At 48.7% G+C, this 26003-nt stretch overlaps 1 protein-coding gene across 5 annotated transcripts in view; it reads left to right on the top strand.

Moving 5' to 3' along the window:
- Nucleotides 1-5681: 5681 nt before the first annotated feature.
- The window catches only part of KMT5B (lysine methyltransferase 5B), a 57761-nt gene continuing 37439 nt past the window's right edge, over nucleotides 5682-26003 (top strand). Inside the window, exon 1 of one of the 5 annotated variants that reach the window (XM_069565596.1) lies at nucleotides 5682-6166. The gene's annotated coding sequence lies outside the window, so the exon portion shown is untranslated. Of the gene's footprint in view, nucleotides 6167-6230; nucleotides 6464-6681; nucleotides 8059-26003 lie in introns of those variants that run through there. The other 4 variants (XM_069565599.1, XM_069565597.1, XM_069565603.1 and 1 more) reach the window with 4 other exon arrangements.

Below are 26003 nucleotides of genomic sequence, written 5' to 3'. Positions count from 1 at the left end.
TCTGTGTCCCTACCTAGTCAATACCACCTGCCAGGAGGCAAACGATGCTTCAGATTTCTATCCCCATAGATGAGTTTCTTTCTCTCCTAGGACATCACTTGTGTGAAACTAAGCAATTTACAAATTGGTTTGTAGCTCTATGGTTTCTAGCTTCTTTTATCTCAGCATAATGGTTTTGAAATTCATCCTTGTTGTGGCTCACTCATTATGATTTCTGATTAGTATTTTATCACATAGCTAGACCACACTTTATCCATTCTTTTGTTGGTTAGCATTTGCATTGTTTCCAGTTCGGGGCTTTTATAAATAAAGCTGCCATAAATATCTTTGGAGGGAGAGAAAAGAGAGACAGGGGAAGAAACGGGAACATAGATTATAATTACATGTTGGAGAAGACTCTTGAGAGGTTATAACTACGTGTTGGAGAAGACTCTTGAGAGTCCCTTGGACTGCAAGGAGATCCAACCAGTCCATCCTAAAGGAGATCAGTCCTGGGTGTTCATTGGAAGGACGGATGTTGAAGCTGAGGCTCCAATCCTTTGGCCACCTGATGCGAAGAGCTGACTCATTTGAAAAGACCCTGATGCTGGGAAAGATTGAGGGCAGGAGGAGAAGGGGATGACAGAGGATGAGATGGTTGGATGGCATCACCGACTCGATGGACATGAATTTGGATAAACTCTGGGAGTTGGTGATGGACAGGGAGGCCGAGTATGCTGCAGTCCATGGGGTCGCAAAGAGTCAGACACGACTGAGTGACTGAACTGAACTGAACAGGAGCCCGTCAATCCATACTGATACAATATATATTAATACATTGAAAGTTTGATGAGAATCAGATGTTTATATCCTCCCAAAGTTCATCTCCACAGAGTACTTATTACAAAGAATCTTCAGGCTCTCCACAAGTGACTTTCCCATGGAGAAGCCTGGCACACACCCCTTAATCAAGGGACCCAAGTGAGCATCATCAGTTGCGGGTCAAATTGAAACGCTTTGCCACCTGAGAGGATGCAGTGACAGAAACAGCCTCACTCAGACATTCCCACCCAAGGTACCTGACCTTAATCTAATCACAGAGAGCTGTCAGAAAAAAAGCTAAAGCGAGGGACAGACTACACAATAATCTAACCTTCATGACTGCCCAAACCACACAATTAAAGGGAAGGGTGAGGAGCTGCTCCATGTGGAGGAAGCTGAAGCACCACAACCAAGGTAACTGGGGGCTCTGGGCAAGCTCCCTTGCTATAAAGGACATTACCAGGGTCATTGGGAAAACTTGAGTCCGGTGTAGCGATGAAACAGCACCCACCCATCCGTGTAAATGTCTCAATAGTTATCACCTGGTTCTGTGGGGCCCTCTAGCTGGAAAACACACCCAACTCTGCTCAGAAGTCTTGGAGCATCACGGCAGCAACTTACAGTTTAGGAAAGTGAAGTTTTTGTGCTATGCTTGAAACCTTCCTGTAAGTTTGAAAGTATTGACTAATAATAAGAGGATGCTTTCCCTGCCCTTGAGGAAACCAGTTTTTCAGCAGCCACTGATCCTCTCTGTGTTTATCCCAGGTGTGTCTGAGAGGACAGGGGTGGCTATTTTATGTCTGGGTTCCTTTCTGGTGCTGGTGGGAACTGGAAAGAATACCAGCCCTCGGCATGGGGCTGTTTCTGGGACCCTGTGGGTTGTCTTAGGCAGGCACGAAGCCCAGGGCACTCCTGAGCTTGAAAGGCAGGGAAGTCTATGCGCGTGTAGGGGTGGGTGATGGAGAAACCTCCTTGACTGGAGCTTGAGCCTCAGAAACAGGAGAGTGGTTAGAAACTCACCTACAACTCCTTTTATCCCTGCAGCAACACCGGAAGGTTAGCATCGCCTTTTGTGAATTAAGCCTCCACACCAGGGCCCCAGGCGCTGTTCTAGATGTTGAGGACAGAGCAGTGAAAAAGGCAGACAAAGCCCCCCATCCTTAAATAACTCACAGCCTGGAAGAAAGAGGCGGTCATTAGATGCAATGAATAAGTGAAAGACACAGGACGCCAGGGAGGTTCCCCTGGTGGCTCAGATGGTAAGGAACCTGCCTGCAATGCAGGAAACTTGGGATCGGTCCCTAAGTCAGGAAGAGCCCTTTGGAGGAGGAAATGGCAACCCACTCCAGTATTCTTGCCTGGGAAATTCCATAGACAGGCTACAATCCATGGGGTCATAAAGAGCCAGACACGACAGAGCGACTAATGGACACACACAGGATGCTAGATGGTGGTATGTGCTAAGGAGAAAACCAACCAAACCAAACACAAAGGCCATTAAGAGAAAATAAAAGCTGGGTACTGGGCCTGAGAAAATGGGAACGGTCTCTCTCTGGGAAGTGGAATTTGGCGTGCATGTGTTTTCAGTTTTAACCTCACTTTATGCGAAATGCCTGTGAAACATCTAAGTGGTGGCGTCAGAAGTTTAGAAACGTGTAGGTGGGGACAGGAAGGTGGGCATCTTTGGTACATCAGCGGTTTTGAAGCTACAGAGGGGACTCCTTGGGCAGGATCAGGACTGGCACCTTTGCACAGGCGAGAGAACAGGCATGTAGACACGCTGCCTCATTGGGCCCAAATCGCTTGGCTGCTAGGTTGTGGAACTGAGATTCAGACCCAGGTCAGACATGCCAAGGCCCTAATCACAGCTGCCCTGGAGTCTTGCTGCTGTTGACTTGGCCTTGGGTGGGTCACTTGACCTTCTCTCCTCTACCAAAGCAGGACTGGGTAGTGGAGGGGCAAGCACGATGCACGAGGCATTGCGATGCGCAGGCAGGTGGCTGAGGAGCCCGCAGCCGCCCAGACGGATCATTGGAATCACCCTGGGTATGTCCTCCGCCCTCTTCCCGCCACCCACTCTGCCACCTGCTCCCATCAAAGCAGCCCTGCCTTCCGGGCAGGGGTGGGGTCAGCAGGGGTAAAGGGGAGACAGGAGAGCAGAGTCTGAAAGCCAAGGTGTCGCTTTACATCGAGAAGCCACCTGCCACCCAGACCGGTATTCTGGGCTCAGCAGGACCTGTGGGCCCTCCCTGTGGGCACAGGATCCCAGCAAGCAAATCTTTGCCAGCCAGTAGCTGCGTGAATCTGGTATTTGAAGAAGGGATGTGGGAGAGGGATGCAGGTTTGGTGGGATCCAGCTGGGTCTCTGCAGTGCCCCCTGGGCCCTTCTGGGGGGATTGGAACAGATCCCGTGGCAGGGGTGCGGCGCCCAGGTCAGCTGCGGGCTGGGCTGGCACTCCTGGGCTTCCGGGGCTGGCCCAGGCTCCTTCCGCCAACTCAGTCTTTCTTTAGAGTTGTTAATATCTTTCAGTCTGTCCAGGACTGGTGGGGCCCCACCGCCTCTGTGGCTTAGCGCCTCCACTCGGGGCATCCAGAGGCTTCACGGTGTAAATGCCGGTGGCTCCTGTCACGTGGGGGGCTGGGCAGGTGCCTGGCCACACTACTTCCTGTCCCCCACCCCCCTCCTCTGCCAGCTGGCAGGAGGCAGCCTCCAGCTGGCCACGCTCACTGTGGGGAAGTCGAATTTCCAGTCTCCCCCAAGCAAAGCTACTCTGGGCTGTGGCCTCTGGACAGCTCAGAGAGCTCCAGCCCACCCTGAGGGCCTCTCAGCACAGGCTGGAAAAGCAGCCAGCAGCACAGGGGGGACAGGGAGGGGGTGGGGGGTGGAGACAGGCTCAGAAGTGGGGAGCCGGAGGGACTTGTGTCTGGGGTGACCCATCTGCCTCCCCTGCTCCCTGCAAGTCACCACCCGGAAAACTTGGCCTGGCGCTGGGCCAGAAGCGAATGGAGCCAGAGTCTTGGGAGTCTGGGTACTTGTCAGGGTCCGGATTTGGGTGTCAGCCACAGGAGGCGCCGTCGGGATGACTCTGGAAAGCTTCGAGTGGGGAAGACAGGGATGTTCGGGGCTGTGAAGGGCTGCCCGGGCATGGCTGGACTTGGGGCCTGGGCACCGAGACCCAGGGGGACCCTACCCACACAGGACTGTGGTGCCCCCTGGGCTTCTTCCTCCCTGGGCACCCAGGGAGGAGACAAGGTGGCAACGGCAGTCTCGGTGGGGTGCGATTTGAGGATTTGGAGCCAGGAACTATGAAAATAATTGGAAAGTTTAGCCATAAATCAGAAGCTAATGAAACTGAAGCAATCATTCATTAGCTGTGCTAGCAGCGAGGAACGTGGCAAGGCAGCTTCTGATGTCAGAGACGCCCGAAGGCTTTCAGAGTGAAAGAGCAGAGCGTGCAGGGTCCCGAGCCGATCGGTTTCACCGGAGGGGTGGTGAGACCCCGCACAGCCCCATCCCCGCCCAATGGGCTTCCCCGGGAGGCAAGGTGAACGCAGTGGGAGGAGCGCTGGTGTTTAAGATCTAGTCACGCCTCCACCTCTGTTAGACTCCTGTCCTCAGCCAATCACTGTGCCTCAATTTCGCATCTGTGAAAGGGGATAATAAACGCTATGTCTGCCACTCAAGGTCAAGAGGGAGAGAAAATCAAGTAAGCAGTCGTGTTGGTGCTGGTTGTTTGGTGGACCACAGACTTTGTGGTCATCGACACTGTCCACGGAAGCAGCTTTTCTGGCATGCCTACTCTGTGCCAGGCCCTGGGAATGGCAGAAAACCAAGGAAGGCCCGGGGCTCTTCCTGGAATAAAAGGACCCGCCTGCTCAGCCTGCCTCCTCTCTGCAGGACCGAGCTGGGCTCTTTACCACCTCCTCCCCCACTCCGGCCCCAGGGCTTCTGCACTTCTCGGGCTCACCTTTCTCAACCACTCCCTTTTCCTTCCATACCCATATCCACTCTTCCGGGTGGCGGAGACGTTTAGGCACTAATACCGTGCCATCTGCCCGCTTGTGGCAACCTCAACTTCTTGGCCTCTGCGCTTTTTATCAGGATAAAGACTCTGCTTCAAGCCCTGACTGACTGTGGAGGTCGCCTCACCTCTCGATGCCTCAGTCTCCCTACGTATAAAGTGGGAAAAAACGGTCCCCACCTCCTGGGAGTCGTTGTAAACCAGACAGGGCACCAAAGCTTGAGAATGGTGCCTGGTGTCCAGGAAAAGATGCTCCTCTCAGGATTGCTATTTTGCAGCCATTGTCATCAACCTCGCAGGCAGGATCCAGAGGGCGAGGCAGCGCGCCCGGCCCGTGGGAGCCTCTCAACAACTTCCCGACCAGCCTGAGACCCAGGAGGGGGCCCGCATCCTTGGGTACCGGCACTGCCCAACGAGGGAGTGAATCGGAAAAACCCGTTTCTCCGAAAACCCGACGCACAGTAGGTGCTCAAGAAATGGCCGGCTGACGCTAGGAAGCTAGTGGCCGGGTTGATGCAGGCTCACGTCCCGCTTCCTCCCACACGAGGCGGTGGAACTCGGGCTGCCCACACGGTCTTGAAGGGTGTTATCTGCTCCCAAGGACACCCACTCCCACAACAAAGAGGCTCGCCTCCACGGGGGCCACCTCGTCTCGGCGCACCCGGGAGGCGCAGCGGGCGAGAAGCCTGCCCGTCCCCCACGGCTGACCCCCATCCTGACTCAGAAGCGGTCCCCGGTGGGTGCCGCTACGCCAGGGACTGAGGGTTGGAAGGCAGCCTCGCGAGACCCCGAGCGCACGGAGAGGCCTAAGGCCCAGGTAGCGCCCGAGGGGCGCGCGGCGACGTCGCCTCCAGCCGCGATTTAAAGGGCAGCGAGAGGCGGAGGGATCCTTTTCGACCGCTCAATACGAATCCCTCCGCTGCGAGCGAAGCGAAGCGACGACGGGCCTCGTCCTCTCAAAATTCGCTTTTTTGTTCCTCCGCCGCGGGAAGCAGCCGGCGGGGGAACTCATTTCTTTCTCGGGTTTCTCCGCCTCCCCCACCCCCACCCAACCCCCAGTCCCGTAAAAGCAACAGAGGCGGCCGAAGAGGCACGAGCTGAAGTGGTGTCCCTCCGCTCGGCCGAGGGTACTCCTTTTCGTGTCCTTCCACCGTTCCCGGGCGGCGTCCGAGCGGCTCACCGGGGGCGGCGACGCGTCTGCGGCGCGGACGGTGAGGCTCCGGGGCTATGAGGTGAGGGCGCCCGGGCACCGGAGACGGCACGCGCGGCGCCAGGACCCGGGGCGCGGAGTCGCCAGGCCAGCGGCTGCCTCCGGGATTCCCTGAGGCCGCGCGCGAGGCGAGGTGAGGCCCGCGGCGCGGGGGCGCGGGGGGCGCGGCGCGCGCGGCGCGGTGGGGGCGGGGGGCTCCGGCCGCGGCTGGGACTCATTTCCCGACAGCGGATGGAGCGGGCGGTGCTGCGGCGGGGGCCGCCATCTTGGATTTTACTCTTCCCATTTTTCTGTGGAATTATTTTTGGTGATTAATTTTCTGGGGGGACGAGGAAGTGTCGCTGGGCAGAGCGGGGCCCCCCCCCAGCGGCGCAGCGGCGGGGCGGCGGGGCCTCGACGCGCCCCGAGGAGGAACGGGTAGCGCCCGGCGGTGAGCAGGGGGGCGGACGCCGGCGCGGGCGTGCGGGGGGCGGCGGGGCGCCGGACGCGGGCGGCGGGCTGGGGGCGGGCCGGCAGGAGCGCGGGGGGCGCCGGGCCGGGCCGGGGCTGGGGGGGCCGGAGCCGGGGCCGCGGGGGCGGTGGGGCCGGCGGGGGGAGGGGCGCGGCGGCGAGCGGGGGGCGCGGGCCCTGCAGTGGGCGCCGCGGCCGGAAGGGAGCGGTAGCGGCCGCCGGGCAGCGCCGGGCCGGCCCGCGGCCGCACGAGGGGAGCAGCTCCGCCGCTCGCGATTGGGGGACTCTGTTTTCCCTCTTCTCCAATGGGCAGCCGTGAACGGTCTCGCCCAATCTGCTGTCTCCGCCGCGCTCAACTTCGGGTTGTTTTTGTTTGGGCTGGAGCCTCACTCCTGGTCTCCTCCCGGGCCCGTCCTCCGCCCCGCTCCGTGCCTTCTCCTGACGGCGGCCCCGGCACCTTGGCCCGGGCTGGCTTCCCTGGCCCCGGGCTCCCCCCGCCCCGTGCGCTTCGGCCCGGTCCCCCTCGGTCTGTCGGCGTCTCGGGTCCCGAGGATACGGTCCCCTACATCCCCGGAGATGATGAGCCGCGTCAGCCCCGACTGTGCGAGTGGGGGAAACGCGAAGAAGGTTACAACTGGACCCGACTTGCTGGGACGGTATAGAAGCACTTGGGACCCAGAGAAAGTTACTCTTTGTCGGTTTGGGTTCGTTTGACCCAGTTTTGGAGCTCTGGCTTCCGACCCATTGAGTAGGGGAAACTTTTTAAAGAATACCGAGGAGGCGAACGTGTGTTCTTTGAAATTAAGTTTTTCAGAACTTGCCAAACGAAATTCTCTCTGGCGGCGGGTGGGGGGGGCGGGGAAGGATCTTTATTTAGAGTAGGACACAGAGGAATTGATTGGTTGTGATTGTGCTACTTTTCATCAGGACCTTTTTCAGACGTAAAGCGTTTCGATACAAAGTACAGTGGAGCATGGCTTAATAAGATCATTAATGGAAACAGTTGCCAGCTGAAGCGCTTTTTTTCCTTCCCCCTTTGGTCTTTAATAGTAAGAACACGCCTATAACTTTTGGTGATTAATTGTCCAAGTGTAAGCATTGGCTTTATTTTTGGGGCTCCAAAATCACTGCAAATGGTGATTGCAGCCATGAAATTAAAAGACGCTTACTCCTTGGAAGGAAAGTTATGACCAACCTAGATAGCATATTCAAAAGCAGAGACATTACTTTGCTAACAAAGGTCCGTCTAAAGTCAACGCTATGGTTGTATGGATGTGAGAGTTGGACTGTGAAGAAAGCTGAGCGCCGAAGAATTGATGCTTTTGAACTGTGGTATTGGAGAAGACTCTTGAGAGTCCCTTGGACTGCAAGGAGGTCCAGTCCATCCTAAAGGAGATCAGTCCTGGGTGTTCATTGGAAGGACTGATGTTAAAGCTGAAACGCCAATACTTTGGCCACCTCATGCGAAGAGTTGACTCATTGGAAAAGACCCTGATGCTGGGAGGGATTAAGGGCAGGAGGAGAAGGGGACGACGGACGATGAGATGGCTGGAGGGCATCACCGACTCGATGGACGTGAGTTTTTGTGAACTCCGGTAGTTGGTGATGGACAGGGAGGCTTGGAGTGCTGTGATTCATGGGCAAAGAGTCAGACAGAACTGAGCAACTGAACTGAAGCATTTTGAAGAAGGAAGGGGGAATCAGTTTTGCCTGAAATCATCACAGATAATTTGTACCTACCAGGAAATTGAAGAGTTACTTAGTATAGACACAAGTTTACTTTGTAGCCAAATGTTTACCCCTTCACCACAGGTGTGGTCCTGTCACTGTGGGGCTCTCTAGATTCCAAGATTAAAGTCCACAAACGCTTTGATCCCAGCTCATGTGGGAACTCAGGCCCTTTTTCCAGTTTCTAATCACTCAGCATTGTCTTCTAACGTCCGAGCTTAGCCCCAGCAGTTTCCCCTTCTGCTGTCTTTTGATCATGTCTTGCCCAGCACTCCTGCACTCCAGACCCCAGAATGACACTCCTCAGAAAGGCCTCATGAGAGTGTGACCTTCTGGGTAACTCTTTCACACCACACAGAGCTCTTAACACAGGTGCCGAGACAGCCCTCAGGTTAGAAGGCACACCTCCTGTGTATTCCCTGAGCAGTTGTTACATTGAATTTGGTTATTTACCTGCCCATCCCATCTTTTTGGTAGCTTATTGAGTTATCTTCTCTGCTCAGAGCAGGTGCTCAATAGACACTTGATGAAAAATAGTAATTTATTAATAGAGCTTGGTGATTTATATGTAGTTCTTCAAAATACGTGCATTCTACTATTATTACAACGTTGTTGTCGTCAACAAAACCACTTAGTTTGAGACCGAAAGGAGTAATGGGGATATTTACGCTTCATTTTTTACCCATAAGTTTTGAAACTAAACTCAAAGCCATTTCCAAGTGCTGTCTTGCCTGTGTTTTCATTCGTCTTCTTGTGCACGCTGAAGTGCTTATGTTTTGAGCTCTCCACACCGGAAGCAAATAGCAGTGGGCATTGTGGGGGTCTAGCGGGATATGCATGTGAAGGAAGTGGCTGCAGGTTGTTTGTGTCTTTGAGCTCTGAGCTTTGTGGGTGGGGCATGTTGGTTTACATGTTTTCCCTTGGGTCCTGTGTATCTGGGATTGAGTCTGGTTTCTGTTAGAGGGTCAGTTTGTGGCCTTGTAGGACATGAGCGTGTGGCCTGATTGTGTTGCAAAGCCATTTGTGTGTATAGCATGGTAGCAGCTCCCTGTCCACAGGAATGCCCTTCACACGGCTTAGGAAAGCAAATCCTTTCAGACAAATGCTGTCGATTCCGTTATCCTGTGCTGCCTGCCATGTATAAGCTTTACTTTCTCTCCTCTCATAAAACCCTTCTTTGGTGGGCAGGAGCTACAGGTCTCTGTCAGCCCTGGAACACTCTAATTGCTACGTTTTCCCCATTGTTAAAGGTAGGGACTGCGTGTCTTTGTTCCAGTGTGTATCTTAGTTCCACAGACACACTGAGGGAATGAAGAGAGCGTGGATAGCTGTGTCTCAGGTGGAGCTCTGTGCAGTAGAAATTTTATGTGTAAAGATGTAACTCGGTTTTTCGGCCTGATTTTTAGTTACTTTTTATTTGGAGGGAAAATGTATTTGCTGATGCGTCTTAGTGTAGGATATGGTTTTAATTGCAATAAAAAGCACACACTTAAATTCACTACTGTGTAAAGCTAGCCAGTGCACTTTAAATTGCAAGTATCAGGAGTTCTAACCATTAAACACAGTGATTTGAAAAGTAACTTTTTTTTGGATAGACTGTCAACTTTGAAATCTTAAAAAACATACTCTGAAGCGCTTAAGTATGCAATGTGAATTGAACCTTGTGGTTTCATGACCGAGCTCCGTGGAACAAGCTGTACAAGAAAGGGTCCTAGTGAACAAGTCAGGAGTTCCACTGGGCTTAGGCAAGTTTCACAACTTTCTTTAAATTCTGTCAACTCTACATTCCATTCCCCCCAACCCCCCTCCAAAACAACACCCTTTACAAATCTGGTTTTATTTGAGTTCTTACTATAAGCCCTTTCCCCGTAATTTGGTGTTTCCTAGAAGATTAGACGGAGAAGGCAATGGCACCCCACTCCAGTACTCTTGCCTGGAAAATCCCATGGATGGAGGAGCCTAGTAGGCTGCAGTCCATGGGGTCGCTAAGGGTAGGACACGACTGAGCGACTTCACTTTCACTTTTCACTTTCATGCATTGGAGAAGGAAATGGCAACCCACTCCAGTGTTCTTGCCTGGAGAATCCCGGGGCGGGGGGGGGAGCCTGGTGGGCTGCCGTCTCTGGGGTCGCACAGAGTCAGACACACCTGAAGTGACTTAGCAGCAGCAGATTAGAAGTGTTGGTTGAGAGGAAATGGTCATATTTAACCAATATCTTAACTCTGTATTTTTCTACTAATGTGACTGGAGTTTGTCTTTGTCCAAATCAGATTACAGAAAGTCTGAGTAACTTTTCACTTACAAATGTATCTTGTTTTATTCAACAGACACGTCCTCAAATTTTAGTCACGCACATCTTATTTAACTTGCTTTACAGGACTTTACTATTTTAAAAGTGTGGAATAGAGAGAATCCATCTGTACAGGAAAGACTCATTACTTTGTTTTTCTAAACCCACATTAATGTCTCGTTTAAAAATAAAAACACTTCTGTTTTGATCCCCATGTTGCTCAGAGGCAGTGGATATATTGTCTTTATATAGTTGGTGATGGAAGCAGAACTGTTTGCGTTAATTCTAAAATATTCTCACAGAATGGAAACAAAGTCACTGATTTCCATAGTCATTGATGCTCTGAATTATGTTTTGCTTCATGATTTTCCTCCCATTGGGTTGAAGGGCTCCTGGGGCCGCTGGAGGACTTTGGTCACTCTCTGCCTCTGTCTCCTGTGCAGCCACATTGGGGGCTGGCAGCGTCTGCGTGAGACGGACGCAGACGCAAGCACTGCATGGCCTTCTCTGAGGATGTGCATAATTTCGTAGTATAGCTAGACAGACAGTCCCGGGGCTGGATGAAGGGCCACTGGAGTAAGAATCGATACCTGCGTTCCAGTCTGCTCCTCCTTGTTTGTTTAAAGCATTGATGGAGCCAAGCCTTAGTTTCTTCATCTGTGAAATAGCTTAACATTAATCTCTGACACCACTTGCAATTCTAAAGTATACTCTGTTACACTTAATCACCACCCATTTTCTCACTTCTAAGAGCTAACTTAGTCACTTTGCCATCTCTCCAATTGGTTTACATAGTCTTTCCTCCTTATTTTGAAATATTATTAAGTTGATGGTACAGCTTACGATCAGGCTTCCCTGGTGGCCCAGTGGTAAAGAATCCTCCTGCAATGCAGGAGATGCAGGTTCAATTCCTGGGTCAGGAAGATCCCCTAGACAAGGAAGTGGCAATCCATTCCAGTATTCTTGCCAGGAAAATCCCACGAGGAGCCTGGTGAGCTACAGTCCATGGGGTTGCAAAGAGTCGGACATGGCTCAACGAGGGCACGCACAGCTTACAGTCAGTCGGGTTTTAGAATTTGGAGACGGGGATCCCAGAAGTTTGATTCTTAAGGTCTGTATGGCTCCCACCTCTCTGTGGCTCCTATTTGTCAATTGCATTTCTGCAGGATGTCCTATTTTCTGTATTATGAGAGCACACAGAGAAAAGAGCAAGTGATAAGCCTCTTTGTGGGTGATGCACATGTGACTCCAGTCTGGAAGTAGTCCTCCCAGACTTAAGCCAGGACGCTCGAGTTCTAGACCCAGGCTTACTGTTTAAGGCACCTTGACTTGAGGAAGGCAACTTCATTCTGAGCTTCAGCCATCTCATTTGTAGTGATAATACCTGCCTCACCTAGCTCATAGTGTTGCCAATCTGGGGAACCCTTGTTAGGTTCCCCACATTGAAACAAACAGCTGACTTGGGCGTCTTTATAGGAGCACCAGGTCTGTAGATCTCTGTGACACTAGGATTGCCTCTCAGGTCTAAGGCAGAAGAGCCCTTCAGGTGAAGGTCATTCTGCTTCTGTTCTGCTCTCTTCTGCCTGCTCATCAGATACCTGGCTTTCTCAGGCTTCCCTTTGGTTTTGCAAAGGTCCCCCACTCCATAGTTGCCTTGTGCAGTTTCCCGAAAGCTGAAACTCTCGTGCGCCCTCTAGTGTTTCCTGGATGCAAGCAGTATTCCAGCACCACGAACAGTGCCTAGTGGCTCCGGGTAGTTTCTTGGTGAATACTGGATTGAGTTGATTCTTGGTCTGCAGAATGAGTCATTTTGTCTGTCTCATTTTTTAACAAGGTTGGAATAGCTGATACAGTTTAACCTCTGAAGAGTATTTTCAGGAAAAGCCCTTATGTTGCATGTTGTGAAGGGATATGTATATTTGGCAAGAAAACCAACTTACTGTTAGGAAGATGGAACCCCCTCCCCCCACCCACCTGCTGAAGAGTAAAGGGGGCTGATCCTTCAGCCAGTAGACGCTGGAGCTAGAGAGGCCAGATACAAACCCGCTTCTCCCTTCCCCTCAAAAAAGAGACAGAAAGACACCTCATTCAGAGGAGGATTTAGACCAAGCCAGTTGCCTCAGAAAACATTTGTTTCTGGGTGTAAATAGACACCGGAGTGTCTTTGATCCAGAGAGGTGATTGGGCCTCTGTATTCGCGCTGTTTGGTGTCTCCTTCGTGATCCTCCAGTTGGAGGTTTGCCCCACGTTAGTCTCTCCTGTATCCTGCTTGTCTCCTTTATCGCTCTTACCGGAACTTACCGTCTCATACCTGCTTGTCTCTCATCTCATACTGCACGCTGAGCTCTGTGAAACCAGGAGCCATGTCTGTTTTGTTTTAGGGTCTTCCTCATCGCCTATGAGGCAGAATACGTTTAAAATTTTGTTTGAGTCAGGCTTACATTGCTTTCTTGTATGGTCAAGAGTGTATATGTAGTCTTTTAAGGTGGCTTTTTGTTTTTTTTCTCATTCTCTTAAGGCTTCCTCTTATTTGTGAAATGAGGGTGATAATAGTCATATAAGTTATTGTATATTTTTAATGTTTTATGTTACAAATTGTGTTGTAGAATTTACTATTTTATGTTTGTGAATATTAAAGACCTATTGTATATTGAAGGTACTGTGGTAGGGATAAATGATACGATATATATGAAGTTATTGGCACAGTTGTTGGATCATAGTGCGAGCAGCCAGGTGGCCCCTGTGGCGCTCGGCTCCCCGCTCGTGTCTGAGCGGACGCTCGCTCAGCTGTGTGCTGGGCACCGGTGCGCACTGAGCAGCCCGCACCCCCAAACACTGTGAGTTGGGTGCTCCTGTGCAAAGCCTGTCTGCCTCTCAGGATGCCAGTGTGTGCTTCTGGCTTCTTGTCTTTTCACTCCACTTTCATTTCAGTGGCCGTGATAAAGCTCAGAAAGTCTTCTTTCTGGTGTCATGTGTTGGTAGCGTATTACTTTGTCGAGAAGTGGCAAGTCTGTGGCATAGACAGCGTTGAATTGCTCGCCGAGCTGCAGGCTCCTGTCGCGCTGCCACCCGGCCGCGTCCAGCTCTCTGCGGCCCCGTGGACTGTGGCCCGCCAGGCTCCTGTGTGCATGGGATCCCTTCAGACCAGAAAACAGGAGTGCGGCACCGTTGATTACTCTGTTCACAGCCGCTTCTCTCCTGAGTTTCAGCATCTTAGAATGCTGGGTACTGCTCCTCCCTCAAATTTAGCAAGTCCAGACTTTCTCATCTTTCCTGCGAATGTGTTCCTTCTTCAGTCCCTAATGCAGTTAATGGCCATCTTGCAGTCTCCCCAGCTAAAACTTGTGTCCCAACTAGAGACCTCTGACGTGAGTTCCCTTCTGTCCCTCAGCGCCCGTATCTGATTTCTCACTAAGTCTTGCCAAGCTTGTATTTGAAACATGAAACCTTTCCTCTCTTCCCATCTACTGCTACTCTTCGTTGCATTTAATTCTTTTAAGCGGTCTCTCTGCCCCCAGTCACATGCCTTTCCACTAGTGGGATACTTCTGTGAGTATAGTTGAGCATATTCTCTAGTCTTTCATCTGTATAACTGGGGGTGGGGTGGGGAATAAAGTACCTACTTTACGGGGCATGACAGTTACATGATAAAGTTAATTTAGGAAGCACTAGGTGAAAGGGAGGTCTTCCCTGGTGGCTCAGTGGTAAAGAATCCACCTGCCAACACAGGAGACAGGATTTGATCCCTGGGTTGGGAAGATCCCCCGGAGAAGGAAATGGCAACCCACTCCAGCATTCTTGCCTAGGAAATCCCATGGACAGAGAGTCCGGCTGGCCACAGTCCATGGGGTCACAAAGAGTTGGACACAACTTAGTGACTAAACAACAGCAAGTGGATGGAGGAACTATTATTGTTTTAAGAAATGGAGTTATAGTAAGAAAGATAATGTTTTATCAGATATACAACAAAGTATGTTTATTCTGTTGTATCAAAATATCTAGTTCCTCTGACTGTTAACATGTGAGGTATATTCAGTGATGTTTAATAATACATTGGTGCCGGAAGTCACACTCCTCCTCTTCAGGAGCAGTAGGAAAAGCAGAGCTGATCTCAACTCTATCATAAATGAGCACCTTGCTCCTTTTTATTTTCTTGAAACTTTGTACTTTTTTCTAATGGATGAGGTGGTGTGATTTTTATTTTTTTTCTTGTGGGGATTATGGTAGGATGAGGAACGGGGAACTTTTATTTGATGCTTGAAAGTTTTGTGAATGTATATCAGCATGCCTGGTCTTCTCTGTTTCTTCCTTAGTTACATGAAAAGAGGAGATACTTGGAGACCTTTATTGTATTAGCAGTTTCTGCTCATTTAATCCTTGTGCTGGACTTCTCTTCCTTTTACTAATGAGACATTAGCGAGGTTGAGTGACTTCTCCATGGTCACATTGCTGGAGAGTAATGAATGGAGCCAGGGTGGGCCCCGGGTGCTCTGCGCCCTCCCGAGCCACAGCCCGCCCCGGGGTGTGCGCTGCCCTCTGCCCAGTCTGCCACCCGGCAGACTCAGTCTTGGGCCAAGACTCGGATTCAGCCCAGGATTCACGTTTTTTATTTTTCTCACCCTTGTCTTTGCCCATAAGAATTGATGATTCTTTGTTCTACTTCCCTCAGAGCTTCTCGGGAACTGTGGACTGTGCTTACAGGGTCTTGCCACTAGGTGTCATCTGTTGATAGAAGAGTAAAATGCAGTTTGGGTCCCAGAGAGGAGGGTAACAAAGGAAGCGTCCTTGATTTTGTTTATGGACACTCCTAGGTGAGCAGGTGGAGCAAATGTGGAGAAATAGGGAAGGAGATTGGGGCAGAACTTCCCTCGGCAACCACATCAGCTAAAACCTTTATTTTAGAGATAGCTGCCGAGACAGTTGGAGGCACAAATCTTTCTTACATAGAATCCTTTGTTGTGATACATACTGGCATACTTATGGTGTACGTAAATAAGGTGCTTTGAAGCAGAATTTTCTGTAATGAGGAGTTTTACATGCTCAGCTGTAGATCAGTGTAAGTGTTGTAAACATCTGATTGTAGACCTACCAGTGGTGGCTCTTTTGCTGTTTAAAATGGTCTGCTAAATGAAAAATTTAACAGTTTTAATTTTCACCTCTTGTTGTAAACATACATAAATATGTAATGTTCAGTATGATGCTTCTAAGGAAGGTCTTGGTTAACAGTGCATGAGTAATTCGATGTTTAGTTGAGACACCAGTTGTATCTTCACAATCCATACAGCTCTCTCTGTAGCTATGTTGATACCTGCAGTTGAAGGGGGAAATGATTCTTAAAAATGTATTTTAACAACTGTTTAAAGGTGCTTAACATCTCCTCTAATGTGTTGGAATTTCATGCCTTTCTGGAGTCTAGCTGGAATGTATGTACACTTCGGTTTACCTTTTCATGGTCTCCATATTGCTTTCCTGGGTGTGCTGAAAAATACCACAGAGGTGGTGGCTTGTAACAGCAGACTCATCTTCTCTCACAGCTCCAGTGGACCGGAGTTAGGGGCTGGGCGGGGCTCCCTCCAGAAGCTCTGAGAGAGCCTTGTTCTTGGCCTCCCCCAGAGTCTGGTGTCCGTGCGTTCCTTTGCTTGTGGCTGCCTCTCTCCAGTCTTTTCGTCATCTTCTCAAAGTGTGTGTGGTGTCTAATCTCCCTCTGCCCTTCCCTTTTAAGATCACTTGTGATGACATTTACGGCCCACCAGGATAATCTCTTTCATCTCAAAAATCTGATTTAATCATATCTCCAAAGACCTCTTTGCTTGTAAACTAACATTCACAGGTTCCAGATTAAGACATGATAGCTATCTTTGGCAACCATTTTCCAGCCTCCTTTCGAGAAGTTATTGCAGCCAGTAACCTGGTTCCATTCCTGGGTTGGGAAGATCCCCTGGAGAAGGGAACGGCTACCCACTCCAGTGTTTTTGCCCAGAGAGTCCCATGGACAGAGGAGCCTGGTGGGCTACAGTCCATGGGGTCACAAAGAGTCGAACACGACTGAGCGACTTTGACTCCACTAGTAGGATTAGTGACGCCATCTCTAGCTATCCTTTTATCCTGACCGGGTGGCTGGAGTATTATTGTGCATTGGTGGGGAACTGCTGTCGTCAGGCACCATCCTCTTGCTGGTCTGAGTGGGGTTTCGCCTCCTGAGACTGCTTGAGAAAGCTGTTGAGTTGACTGAAGCAAGATGCATATGAGTTTGTACAAAAGCTGGAAGAGAAAAGCAGAAATGATACTTTTTTAATAGCTCTTTTACAAGTGTAAAGACCCGTTCTTTGCTCTGAAGTTTGGTGTTAGATGCCCGGTGAGCACGGAATCTGCGTGACAACTCCAGATTTGGAGCAGCGCCCTGCCCTAGGTGAGTGAGGGCTTGCTGCTGAATTTAAGAGAATAATCATCCCTGAGATTTCTAGCACTACCACTGGTTGAACTCTGACAGGTCATCTGAATTCTTGAGATTTTTTTTCTGGCAGTGTTTACAGGAGCAAGTTTTAAGGTTACAGGTGTGGCAGCTTTCCTGGTAGTTTTCTAACAAATTGGCAATGCACAGTTACCCTGACCAACTGCGTTAAAGTCTGAACAGTGGAGTAGTAGTGATCCCAGATGCTTCTGGTGGCTTTGCGAGGCTTCAGCTGGTCTCATTGCGTGAATCGTTACTGGAGGATTCTGTGGAACCTCAGCTACATGTTGGATGCGAGTGAGTTTGGAATGGCCGTTGACAAAGACTGGCAGGAGTTCTTCGGTCCGTATGTTGTAGAGTCCTGTTGTCATTTCAGACTTGAAAGAACGGATGAGCTATATGTAGCAGTTAGGGTTGCGACTGGAAAGGGGGTACGGTACGCGTGGGCCTGTGCCATGCTGGGCCTTGTGACGGGTTCCAGTGATGTGAAGGTGTGCCTCACCTTGGGCGCGCCGTGTGGGGGAGGCAGGCGTCATCAAGGACCGCGTGAAGAAGTGAGTATGGTTGTGATAAGCGCCGTGAAGCAGAAACGCGAAAGCACGTATCGGGCAGTCTGCTGGGCGCACTGACGGCAGAGCCGGGGTGTGCTCTTTGTTCTTTTGGGGTGCGTGTCTGTTTGCTGTTTCATCTTTGGACCGTGCTTTCTTTCATTTCTATGCCTTTTATTTGTGTTTGTCTTCTTGTGCTTATCTGAAATATAAAGCTCCTGGAAGTCTGGCGTTGTGAGTGTGAGCATCAGAGTCCACAAGCATTGAAAACTTTTTCACTCCCCATCTGCCTAGAAGTCTGGCTTTAATTGCTGTGAGTAAAGTTTTAGAAATTGGCTTTAACTTACATACACATGGATGATGCAGAAGGATTTTTGTGAGATCTGTTTTATTTTCCTTTTTATACTTATTCTTTATTACAAAAGTAGTGTATGCTCATTTTGAAAAGTCAAACCTTTTGAAGAATATATCATATAACAGTCAAAGAATTGTTTGTAATCTCTTTCTCCAAAATAAGACTGTTAACTGTTTGGTGTATTGAATTGTTTTCTTAGCAAATTGTAACTGAATCACTTGAAAAATGTTTGTTCTGCTTTTTCTCAATAAAGATTTTCAAAAGTCCTCTAGCAAGCTAGAGCCTGCTTTTAAAAACGTGTCAACTTTTTCATTTCAGCCACTTGGGAAATTGTTTCCTTGTCAGTAGCTAATTTCTCTAAGATAAACTACCTTCAGACAAGTTCAGTTAGAAACTGGTTAGAGAGTTATTGGTGATGTTACCAGAATTGTGTCAAAATTTTTGGTAGTCTTTCAGAATTGATGTTTTCATTTTTATAACAGATTTTTAAAAATCCCGATTTGTATTTAGGATACTCAATGAAGAATTCCTGTCCAAAAGTTTTAAGTGAAAAAGAACTGAAACTAGAGTTTTCAAATTGGAGATGAGCAGCTGAGTTCAAAGGCACGAACAGTTTTGGTCCTTGTGAGTGTGCATAAAGGACACTGTCACAGTGGGAGTCTGGAAGCATGTTGGCATTTGCTGAGGGTCCCTCACTGGACACACTGTCTATGAAGCAACTCGGTGCTTTCTTTGGAAACTTGAATTTCAAGTATTAGGCGGAGTGGGCTGTTTGTTTTTTTCCAATTACAAAGAAATAGGTTCACTGTAAATGTTTTTGGGAAAAGTCTTTTTTATATTAATCCTGTTCCCCCAAAACAGCCATTGCTGTCTGTTGGTGATTTGGAATTCATGATGGGGGGGTGTGTGTGCACGTGCTTTTTACCTTAGTGGTATTAAAATGTGATCAAACTTTCCTCTTTAAACACAACTCTAAATAATTCTTTATATGCTTTCCTCTTTAAATGCATCTCTTGTTTTAGCAGTTTTCTGGTGTGTTTTGTATCATCATGAGTGGTGTGCCCTTTTCTTTACATTTGAATTCTCCAGGTCAGAATACTTTCCCTTCTCCAGGGGCTCTTCCCGACCCAGGGATTGAACCCCGGTCTCCTGCACTGCGGAGAAGGCTATGGCACCCCACTCCAGTACTTTTGCCTGGAGAATCCCGGGGACAGCGGAGCGTGGTGGGCTGCCATCTCTGGGGTTGCACAGAGTCGGACACGACTGAAGCGACTTAGCAGCAGCAGCAGCTCCTGCACTGCGGGTGGATTCTCGACCAGCTGAGCTACAAGGGAAGCCCTTTACATTTGACAGTAGAATCTGAAGCACGGGCATCCTTCCCCACCTGCACTGGTCCAGTGAGCCCCTTCCTGTTGCTCCAGTGTCAGGTAAACGCCCCTGTGAGCTTCCCTGGTGACTCAGTGGTAAAGAACCCACCTGCCAATGCAGGAGATACGAGTTCAATCCCTGGTTGGGGAAGATCCCCTGGAGGAGGAAAGCAAGCCACTCCATTATTCTTGCTGGGAAATCCCATGGACAGAGGAGCCTGAATAACGACAAGAAGAAACCCCAGGGGCGGGTAGGGGTAAGGGAAGGTGTCCCGTCCCAGAGCACATTGACAGCTGCCCGGTTGTGTCCCTTTTGTGACACCTGTAAAAACGGGGCAAAGCCTTGTACAGACACTTTGGAATTCTTTCCATCAGCATACTGGTGATTTTAGTCCCTTCCTGATTACTAGTAAATCTGTTCACTTAAAAACAACAGAACAAAGATCCTTAGAAACTCTCAAAGCATGCTGGTCTCAAATTGACCTATTCCCACCCTCTCAGTGTTACAGATATCTTTTCTGGTACCTGAAATTTAGACTTTCTTTCTCTTATTTTAAATAAATGAAAAGATCTTAGGACTCTCTTTACTCATGATTCTTTATATTCCTTTCTGCCATCTAGTTCTTGCCCCATGAGCTCATGTTTCAAGACATCACGTCCATTTCAGAGGTTCTTTGTCCTTTCCAAAAGAGGCTCACAGCGGCCCGGACCCTCAGAGATCTGCCTGATGAGCCCCGCAGCCTGTGCCCAGCCAGGCCTCCTTCCTGAAACGCGGGTCCCTGATTCACTCTTGCTTCGCCTCCTTCCTTACTCTTTGCTCCTCCTGGTGTCCTCAGCTGCTGCTCCATCATCTGGAGCTCTAAATACCTGGGCCCCCTTGGCCCTTGACTTCTTTCCTCTATACTTCCTCCCTAGGAGATTTCACTTGGTCCTGTGGTTTAACCTCTCACTAGTCCCCAGTTCCCAAGTGTGTACATCCAGCCTGAACCTGACCTCCAGGGCCTTGTGTCCGGCTGCCTAGACCTCTCTGCTTGGACTCTTTTTAACAGATACCTCAAACACAACCAAACCAAACTCCTTCCCCCCCAGCCCCTACCAAAACCTGACCTTCCTGTGGTCTTGAAGTGAAGTCGCTCAGTCGTGTCTGACTCTTTGCAACCCCGTGGACTGTAGCCCACCAGGCTCCTCCATCCATGGGATTTCCGGGCAAGAATACTGGAGTGGGTTGCCATTTCCTTCTCTAGGAATCACCTGAAGAGACTTTAAAAGCGCGGGTTGGGGCGTGGCTGGGGGAGGTTCCAGCAGGGTGTTTAAGTCTCTGCAGGTGATGGCTTACATGCAGTGAACACAGGCAGCACCTATTTCACGCCGTCCACGAAGGTCAGCAGTGCCCCGGCCCCTCAGCCCCTAGGCTCACCTCCCACAGACCCCCGACTCACAGGAACATGTTCCCAGGGCAGAGGGGTGGGGAAAAACAGCACCCCAGTCACCTCCATAACTTCTGAGTCCCTTCTTCCATTTGCAAGCATATCTGAGACCTCTTTCTTCCACACAGTGTTAGCAAATCCTGTTTGTCAGCAAAACCTTCTGAAAGGACCCCTGAACTCAACCCCTTCTCCCCCACTCTGCTACTGCGGGCCACCAGTATCCATCTCTCCTCTCATTTATTGCTGTGGTCTCTTAACTGCTTTTTCTCTCGTCCTCCCAGATTATTAGTTGCTTAATTAGTGCTGCTCTTCTTCATAAGAGCAGCCAGCAGAGGCCTTTACCACTCAGCTCCCATCCCTGCTGTTTTCTCACTGAGAGTTAATGCCTAGGTCTCAGCCAGGGTTTGGAGGCCCCCCTGTCAACACTGTTTTTTCTGGGAACCTCCCTGGCCTGCCTCCTGCCCTCTGACCGCCTCCTTTGCTCCAGCTGCACGGGGCTCTGCTGGGCCTTCCTCCTCCAGCTTTGTACCTGCCCTTTGCCTGTGCTCGCTCTTCAGTGCTCCCCGGTGCTTTTCCCTGCCCCACCTGGGTTCCACCTAAAACACCCCCTGCCAGTTAGAAATGGTTTTATTTTCTCCAAGATGTTGGCGTTTATTTGCTAATTTGTCATTTTCCAGAGCTTTCTTCAGTAGAATTTAAGCACAGATGAGGGCAGAAGCCTTGTTTGCTGCGTCTTCAGTGACTGGAGTGTAGTAGATGTAATAATTTTCATGATTTTTTAATTGGGAAATCAACAGAGTGATTTGTAACTTGTTAGGCCATTTAAGGAATAGCCAGTACTCCTTTCTTAAAAATTTTTTTCTGCCAATTTTGAGATAAATTTGAGGTGATTTTAACTTCTAAATACAGCTCAGATACTGTCAACCAAGTCAAGACCATGGTAGTATTTCCATGTGAGCCAGCTGGGTTCCAGGCCAGAGAGACTGCACCCTTCCTCTGTTGGGAGGGGGAACCACCCCGTGTCTTGAGCTCCTGTTTCTCCTATGAAAATACCTACCTGTGTTAGCTTTTCACATTCCATCTCCACCTTTAATATGAAAGTGTTCTTCCAGCTCATCGTCCTGGGGGAACGATCATGCCAACAAGAGCAGATCCTGTACTCATGAGGGCAGAGCAGACGATGACCTGATGATTAGTAGAGAATATGTTTATTTTGAGCTAAAATTTTATACATAGCTCCCAATCTGCTAGCTTTACTAAAACTGCTTTCACAGAATATTCATCGTGAGCTGAAGTCTTTTGCTGTAACGATAGCTGTTGTTGCCCAGACGAGTGGAGAGTGTTGGCGCCTCTGCTTGAGTATGGGGCCCACCCAGACATCCCTGCAGCGTGTTCATCCAGTGGAATTCAGCCATGTCTTCTGATTGACAGAGTACTTTGGGTCCTTCAGTTCAAATAAAATAGTATCAATTGACTGCAATATACTTGAGACACCCCGGATTGTGCATTTGCTCCTGTTTTTTGGTCATTAACCTACATTTAATTGAAATTATGTGTAAGTTAGAGTGGATCTCAGTCTGTTCTCCATGAACTGAGTTAGAGTGTACTACTAAAATGATTTATTGGTGAACTTTCTGAATTCTTGGGAGAAATTGGGTTGATAGGTATAATTTCCTCAAATTAAAATTTTTTATTTAATTTTCCCTAAAAATTTGACATCTGTTCTTTGCCCTAGTAGATGAACAAGTAACTTAGAAAAGTAGTTCAGACCCTGGAGTTGCATCAGAATCACCTGGAGGGCTTATTAAAGCACAGATTGCTGGGCGTTGTCCCAGGTTTTCTGCTTTTTTCCTCTGACTGGGAGCTTGGTTGAGGCTGAAGGGTTCTCTAGGGAGGTGATTTGCTCTTTCTTTTGTCTCTTAATTCTGTCTAAAGCCACGTTCCTCTTTTCTATTCCATATAGTTACCTTTTATATCATTGAGGAGTATTAGGACTCCTAAAAGAGGCTTAAAAACACATCCTTTCATCGTTGTCTGTAGGTCCTGTGTCACCAATATACGTAGACATTCTTGAGATGAACTTCCTTACTGTTTTCTCTAGAGGCACAGAGTCGGGGGGGCCGGAAAGCCCTGTGGTAGGTGCGCGGGAGGCTGCTGGTGGTGAGAGCTGTGCCGCCGTGCCAGCCCTGCGCCAGCTGCCAGTGCCAGCACAGGCACCTTGAGGAAGAAGAGAGCTGGCGGAGAGGTTATAACTCATAGTCCAGGAAATGCGGACGCGGCAGCTCCTGTGAGGTGGCTTAGATCACAGCCTAATTTATGCTTTCATCAGTTGAGTACCTTTGATCTACTTTGTGCTATGCTAAGGAAAAGAAAAGTACGTTCCTGACTTCAGGAACCCTCAGTCCCTTACGGAGGCAGACTGTTGTTGCTGTTCATAACCCCATGGACTGCAGCACGCCACGCTTCCCTGTCCTTCACTGTCTCCTGGAATCTGCTCAGATTAATGTCCATTGAGTCGGCAGTGCCATCCAACCGTCATCCTCTGTTGGCCCTTTCTCTCCCTGCCCTCAGTCTTTCCCAGCATCAGCGTCTCTTCTGATGAGTTGGCTCTTCCCATCAGGTGGTCAGAGTATTGGAGCTTTAGGTTTAGTATCAGTTCCTCCGGTGAATATTCAGGGTTGATTTCCTTTAGGCTTGACTGGTTGGATCTCCTTGCAGTCCAGGGGACTCTCAAGAGTCTTCTCCAACACCACAGTTCAAAAGCATCAATTCTTCAGTGCTCAGCCTTCTTGATAGTTCACATTCGTGAACTCTCACATTTGTACATGACTAGTGGAAAAAGTGTACTTTGACTATACAGACCTTTGTCGAGGAAGGTCTGCTTTTTAATATGGTGTGTGGGTTTGTCATAGCTTTTTTTCCCAGGAGCAAGCGTCTTTTAATTTCATGGCTGCAGTTACTGTCCTCAGTGATTTTGGATTCCAGGAAAATAAAATCTGTCTTTGCTTCCACTTGTTCCCCTTCTCGTTGCCATGAGGTGATTCGACCGGATGCCATGATCTTAGTTTTTTGGATATTGAGCTTTAAGCCTGTTTTTTCACTCTCCTCTTTCACCCTCATCAAGAGGCTCTTTAATTTCTCTTTACTTTCTGCCATTAGAGTGTTATCATCTGTGTGTATCTGAGATATTTGATATCAAATATTATTGATATTTCTCCTGGCGGTCTTGATTCCAGCTTGTAATTCATCCAGCCCAGCATTTCACACAATGTACTCTGCATTGAAGTTAAATAAGCAGGGAGACCATGTTTAGCCTTGACATATTCCTTTCCCAGTTTTGAAACCAGTCCATTGTTCCATGTCTGGTTCTAACTGTTGCTTCTTGACCTGCATACTGGTTTCTCAGGAAATAGGTAGGTAAGGTGGTCTGGTATCCCCATCTTTTTAAGGATTTTCCAGTTGTGATCCATACAGTCAGAGGCTTCAGGGTGTCAGTGATGCAGAAGTAGATGTTTTCCTGCAATTCCCTTGCTTTTTCTGTGATCCGGCGGATGTTGGCAATTTGATCTCTGTTTCCTCTGCCTTTTCTAAATCCAGCTTGTACATCTGTAAGTTCTTGGCTCGCTTACTGGTAAAGCCTAGCTTGAAGGGTTTTGAGCATTACCTTGCCAGCATGTGAGATGAGCGTGACTGTAAGGTGGTTTGAACTTTCTGTGGCATTGCCTTTCTTTGGGATTGAAATGAAAACTGACTTTTTCCGGTCCTATGGTCACTGCTGAGTTTTCTAAATCTGCTGGCACATTGAGTACAGCTCTTTAACAGCATCATCTTTTAGGATTTGAAATAACTCAGCTGGAATTCCATCATCTCCGCTAGCTTTGGAGGTGACAGACAGGCCTCCACTATAAGGTGACTTACGGGCTTTCACCCAGTTTTATAGTAGGGTGTCTATCTGGATTTGAGGATGAAGGTCAAGGAAGACTTCCTGGAACATGTAGGAATTAGACAAAAAGACCAGTTGTCTAAGTGTAAGTATAAGATATTCCATCATTGCTAGGAGATACTGTTCTATTTAATAAAGTATATTAGTTCGAAAACATTTAGCTTGTAACTGGTATATCAGTATTTTACTTGCCTTTACCTATTTAAGCTGCTGCTTTTTTCTAGGTTTAGTGAAGCCCACAGGAAGAATCAAAAGATCAGTACAATAAGAGCTGTAGACTAATTGAATTTAAATAGTGAAGGAACTAAGAGAAAATACATCTTTGAGAACAATTTAAAAGTATTCTTGATATGGATCAGCTGGTTTTTACCTTCTTATATCTAAGCATGTTGCTCGAACACACATTCTACCTCGCTGAGTTCACACAGAATTCCTGTGATGTCAGAGAGACTGGAGGTCAAGTAACAATTAATATTTCGTATTTGTGTTGGGTATCAGTAATTATCTCCAGCTCTGCATTTCTGGGAGTTCTTCAGAATGATTTATTGTGCACTTTTCCGTGTGTTTGGGGAAAGTGAGGGAAGACGCCCTTTGCTGGAGTGGGAGGCCTTTCGGCAGCAGCGCTGGGCTCCTCTCTGGATGCCGCTGCAGGCTGGCTGCGCGCCTTGGGTGGGCTGCCTCAGTCCCCTCTGCGCGTTGAAAGAGTTGTGCTGAAATCCGAAAATTCCCTCAGCTCTGTGGTTGTATTTTCCTTTCCTTGAGCCTTTTTAGTTTGACTTAATGAGGTGATGACGTGGACATCCTCTCTTATTTCACTACCAGCAAACACCATCTATTATACCTTCTTTTCCAAAGGTTCTTACATATGATAAGCATCACTCACTGTCCTAGTCATTTTGCCCCTAAATTCAGCCATTTAAAATTCAGATAGGGAAACCACTGTACTAACAAATATAATTTCAGTTCTTGTTGCCAATGTAAAGAAAGCTAAGGCAGGTATTTCATGATGAGCAGTATTTTGATATTTGAATGCTGGTCTCTTAAATACCCTTAATACTGATTTCAGACTAACAAAACTCTTGTGGAGAAAGCTTAACTTAGATGCCTTTTCTTCAGCTCCTCAAAAAGAGAAGAAGCAATTTTTCTTGTAGTTTATTCACAGAGTTAATACAGTTTTCCAAAACTTGTAGTTTGAGCTAGTTATTGATGTCTAGCTATACCTAGATATCACAGTAATGGGAAGCAAAGATGATTCTTGTTGGTAACTAAGAGATAACTATTTATTGAACACTTACTAGTTACCGGTCGCTGTTAGCACAAGCAGTGAGCAGGGCGGAGTGAGTCTGGGGGCTCTGTAGGCCTCAGCGTGATGGAAGGAGGGAGGGCCAGGACAGTCTGTGAAGAGTGGAA

The sequence above is a fragment of the Ovis canadensis genome, chromosome 21, assembly GCF_042477335.2.
Source record: "Ovis canadensis isolate MfBH-ARS-UI-01 breed Bighorn chromosome 21, ARS-UI_OviCan_v2, whole genome shotgun sequence".
Classification (NCBI taxonomy): Eukaryota; Metazoa; Chordata; class Mammalia; order Artiodactyla; family Bovidae; genus Ovis; species Ovis canadensis.
This window is presented reverse-complemented; position numbering and strand designations above follow the sequence as displayed.